The sequence below is a fragment of the Sinocyclocheilus anshuiensis genome, unplaced genomic scaffold (genome assembly GCF_001515605.1).
Source record: "Sinocyclocheilus anshuiensis isolate Anshui unplaced genomic scaffold, SAMN03320099.WGS_v1.1 scaffold709, whole genome shotgun sequence".
NCBI classification, from domain to species: domain Eukaryota; kingdom Metazoa; phylum Chordata; class Actinopteri; order Cypriniformes; family Cyprinidae; genus Sinocyclocheilus; species Sinocyclocheilus anshuiensis.
Window position 1 is genome coordinate 924466 of NW_015540926.1, and position 5427 is coordinate 929892.

The 5427-nt window shown below is 33.1% G+C and overlaps 1 protein-coding gene across 1 annotated transcript in view; it reads right to left on the minus strand.

Moving 5' to 3' along the window:
* The window catches only part of hs3st1l1 (heparan sulfate (glucosamine) 3-O-sulfotransferase 1-like1), a 29257-nt gene that overhangs the window by 3993 nt on the left and 19837 nt on the right, over positions 1-5427 (minus strand). The window lies entirely within an intron of this gene.

Genomic DNA, 5427 nt, shown 5'->3' on the forward strand with positions numbered 1-5427 from the left:
GAAAGAGTTAAACAGTATATTAATAGTCGCCAAACTTTCCCTTTTCCCTTTTTGATGAAGCAAATGTTGTTGATCCCATTTCCACCAAGTGTTGTTATTGATTAATAATACAACTAAACATTAAAAGTCATTTTCAAAAAAGCTGAAATAAATTCAAATATAAATATTAAATGATGCCTTGTGTAACTAATTAAAATAGGCTGAAGTACTAAAATGACTAATTGAAAAGCAAGTAAAATCTAAATAAATAAATAAACTAATAAACATAAAAGCCCATAAAATTGCTAAAAAATTAAACTAAATTGAATTGAAATAAAGCTGAAATAAAATAATTTATAGCTAAATATTACATGGAAACTTGAAATGTTGCCTTAGTAACTAACTGAAGTAAGTTTAAGTAATTTTTAATTGAAATTAATTGATTAATTGAAATAAAACTAAAATTAAATTCTAACTATATAAATATTTGTAGAAACTAATAATCATGACAAAAGTGCATAATAAAATGACAAAAAATGTAACTAAATTGAATTGAAATGAAACTGAATAAAATAAAGAATAAAATAAATAGTAGATAAAAAAAACGTAAAATACGAAAATTATAAATGTTTCGGCAATAAACCGAAATAAATAAATGTTAAGTACTAAATCCAGAAATGAAATAAAAATAAAGCTATATTAACTGAATAATTAATAAAACTACAATTAAAATAAAAACTGAAAATGTAAAAATAAATGCCAATTCATATATAATTTTTATTATTTTTATTTAAGTTTTTTTGTTTTATTTTATTTATTTTTTCTTAAATATTAAATATATCTTACATTTTGCTAACTCACAATGAAGTTTGTTGTTGATGTCAAAATCATTTTGCAATGTTTTTACACCATCTCTGAATCTCCCAATAAAACCTTTTTTTCTCTTTGTTTTTCAATCTCATCCCAGGCTGCTGATCCACAAAAAAATGGCATAAATCGTCTAAAGACCCTCCTGAGAAAATAAATAACTGCGATTCCTCCAAATAAATCCATGCCAGTTAAATTGGTTTTATGTGTGGCCAGACACTGCATGCAATATTATTGAATTCCAGTCATAATGGCTGCTAAAAAACACCCCTCAGAACACAGTAAGCAATTTGATTATATGGAAAGTGTTGCTATGTTTATAAAAATGCATTGCATTTCTACTCAGGAAAAACACTTGCATTACCCAGCAATCCACAGTGGTACCTTGAATTCAATCCACTGCCGTCCTTTCTCAGGTCACATTCAAACCTACACGCTACGAGATAACAAAGCACTAACTACACAATACTAACTTTGCAGCAGCGGAGACGTGTTTCTGTTCACTAAAGGTGATTCTTGTATCGCTTCAGCAGATTTAAAGAAGAGCCAAGGCCAAAGTCGCAGCCAAGAGCGGAAAGATCCTCGCTGGTTGAGTTCAAAGGATCCTCAAGTATCCCATGCAAATGTGTGAATTCACAAACATCTTCTGACCTTTACGCTTCATCAGATTCCCGAGCGGAGCAAACAGAGACACAGTTAACAGAGCCTCTTATACAGACCAAACAGCTGAGCCTTCAGTCACAATATTCCTCCAGTTAAAGGTCACTTCGGTGGCATTTGCCGCCGCTCTCCAAACTGATTAAAGCGTATAACTCTATTACAGATTACAGCCATCTGCAGGCTTTTATGAGACACGATTACATGACTTGATTTCAGCTCTCAGAACACTTTATCCAAACGCCACTCGCTCCAGTCAAGTAGATATTCATCACATATTAATCATTACGTATATTACGATTAGCCACTTCTTGGCCGGTCACGCAGGTTTCCTCTCAAGGGGTGAACTGTGACCTGCAAGAAAACCCTTAGTGATAATTACAAACAAGGGCTTTCTAGGGCCCTAGGATTTTTTTTTTTTGTTCTTTGGTAATACATTTTTATTGCAGTATCACAACATTTTTTGATCAACTTTTAATTTAAACTGTAAACATGTTGTTCAGCACTTTGGCCAGAAAATGAAAGGAATTGATCCAATTTCATTTGATTACATATTAAAAGATTAATTAAATTGTGACAGTTTTATGCATTCATTTGATTCCTACCATTTTTATAGGATATGTGTATTCAATCATAAAACATAGGATCCAGAAAAATTAAAACGGACAACACAGAATTTATGAAAAAATAAAAATAAATAAAATAAATAAATATAACATTTCAAAGGTCCATATTATTGTTAAAGTTTAAATACATTATTAAATAGTTAAGGTGTTATGAATTCAATTGATTAGACATCCTTATTAATGAAAAAAAAATCTAAATACATTAAACCATTAAAAATGTAAACCAGAAAAACAAATGTAAACAGAAAACATCAAAATTTGAAAAAAAAAATAAATAAATAAATAAAATGGGATTTGGGAGAAAAAAAAAACATTTTATTGATCCCTATTATTGTTAAATCTTTAATAAATTATTACATTATTAAATGTTATTTTTCATTATGAAAATTTATTTGAACAGTAAGTAAAAAAAAAATTAATCCAGAAAAATTAAAACAGAAAACATGGGATTTGGGAGGAATAAAAAATGGAATTCAGAAAAAAATAAAACATTTCATAGAGCCCTATTGTTGTTAAAAATTGTATATTTTTTTTTAAATAAAGTTTTATGAATAACAATTGATCAGACATCATCCTTTTTGATTAATACATTTTAATTAAACAGAATTAATTTTTGTTAAAATTGCAATAAATTAAATAGTTCAAGTTTTATGAATTTAACTGATTAAACATCCCTTTTGATTATTAAAATTTAATTAAACCATTAAAAAATGGAATTAGAAAAAAATTAAGCAGAAAACATCAAAATAGGCAAAAAATAAAATGAAATTTAGAAAAAAGGCCTATTATTGTTAAAATTGTAATGAAATATTAAATTGTTAAAGTTTTATGAATTTAATTGATAAGACACCCTTTTTGATTATTACTATTTATTTAAACGGAATTAGAAAACAGAATCCAGAGAAAATGAAAACAGAAAACATAGATTTAAAAAAAAAAAAAAAAAAAAGAAATGGAATGGAATGGAATTTTGGGGAAAAGAAAGCAGTTCCCTTTCAGTCGGTCACTCTCGACGTCACGTTGGATGACCGACAAAATTGGGATCTCGCTTAGAGAGACCAATCTACTTCGAGTGTAAACTAAACGAGCCAATGCACATTGGCATGCGATTATTGCATCCAGCTGCCGCTGATCACAGCGTGAGTATAAGTAGGCAGCAGATGCAGCGCATATTCAGCTTTTCGCTTCGGAGCCGAGCGATCACATCGTTCTGCTCCTGACTACTCTACTGAGAGAAGAAGACTGAACGAGTTCAGCGCGCTCTTGGAGAGCTCTTCGTGTTGGCGGTACGGCGCTTCAGCGGTGGTTTCCCGTGTCGAGTGGGTTGCACACATCAGGCTGCACTACCCCGTTTGTGTTGCAGATGATCATCTCCCCTGTGCGCCTCAGCACGCTAAAAGAGCCTTTTCCCCTAAAAGAGCAATTTCGGGTACGTCTTTTTAAAGACGACGTTGCGTGGCAAACTTGACGTTACGTCTTTGTAAAGACGATGTGGGTTTTGCTATAGACAACGTATCACCCGGGCATTTCTTAGGGGCGCAGGTGGCTTCCACAGGACACTGGAAGGGGCAGTAGCTGTGGCCTTTTGGTAGGATCCCAATTTCGCCGGTCATCCGACGTCCCGTCACGTCCCGTCGCCACAGATCCTGTATCACCGCTGAGCGGACGGGTCACCGGCTCGGCTCCTCAGCGAAAACCTGAATATGCGCTGCATCTGCTGCCTACTTATACTCACGCTGTGATCAGCGGCAGCTGGATGCAATAATTGCATGCCAATGTGCATTGGCTCGTTTAGTTTACACTCGAAGTAGATTGGTCTCTCTAAGCGAGATCCCAATTTCGTCGGTCATCCGACGTGACGTCTCCGTTCCCTCCTTCAGGGAACGAGGGTTACCATACGTAACCGAGACGTTTTTATAGGTTTCTTAGCTTTAGGGCTTTGTTTCAGCCGGGTCCTAGACATGCTTTCATGACACTCAGTCTCTTGTGCAGAAGCAGCTCAACTGTATGACAGTGAAAACTTTATCTTCCCTCTTCAACCGCCACAAACTGCTTCCCATTTCTCTCTCTTTCTTCTTCACATCATCCTCCCGCAAGCTCAGAAAGTGACACTCCGGCTCACAGCAGCGCTGCATGCAACGAAACCTCTGAAACCAGTGATCGCACGCCCTGGAGGACTCAGGTAGTTTCTGGGCGGTACAGACGTGTGTGGTTCCCCTCAAAATATATCTCGACACTTAAAAATGTCTGAATATCATTGCATTAGATAACAAATACTAAAGCAAGTGACCTATGCAAACAGCAGACCAGTGTTTCTGTGCAATAATGTTTCTTTCAAGTCCACACAATGTAAATGCATTTCCAGGGAATGCATGAAATGATAGAAGCTTAATGCAATGCAGGTTGCTTTGGATAAAAGCGTCTGCCAAATGCTTACATGCAAATGTACATTATAAAAGTATTAGACTGACTTTTGTATGGACTGTATTGCATGCTTAATATTACAACTATGCATACTGAACTATGGTTAGAACCCAATTGTGACTTCACTGAGCAGGTCTGAGAAAAAAAAAAAACATCACAAGCTGGCTGTCATGTAATAGTCAGAAGTATATTAATAAAATGCATAGCTAAAAACAAACAAACAAACAAAAAAACTAATCTCAAGCTGACTGTCATATTACAGTCCCACATATATAATAAATCAAATTCTACATAAATAACTAAATAAAGTAAAATGGCAATAAATAAATAAAATAAAAGCTTACCATCACATTATAGTTAGATGTATATAATAAATAAAATTCATAGCATGATTAAAATAAAATAAAAATCACAAACAGACTATCATGTTACAGTTAGAAGTATATAATAAATAAAATGCATAGCTAAAAAAATAATATAAACGGACAAAATAAAAAAGGACAAGCTGACTGTCATATTACAGTCCCTCATATATAATAAATACAATTCATACCTAAATAAATAAATAAAGTAAAATAGCCAAAAAAATATAAATTAAAAGCTTACATTCTTAAAAATGCTGGGTTAAATACAACCCAGTGCTGGGCAAAATAGGGACAAACCCAGCACTGGGTTGTATTTAACCCAGCATTTTTTAGAGTGTACTATCATGTTACAGTCAGAATTATATAATAAATAAAACGCATAGCCCCCTGCCTAAATAAATAAAAATAAAATAAAATAAAAGCTGACTGTCATGTAAAGGTCAGAAGTTTTTGTTTTTTATTATTTTATTTATTTATTTTAGGCACGAGTTTTATTTGTCATATATATA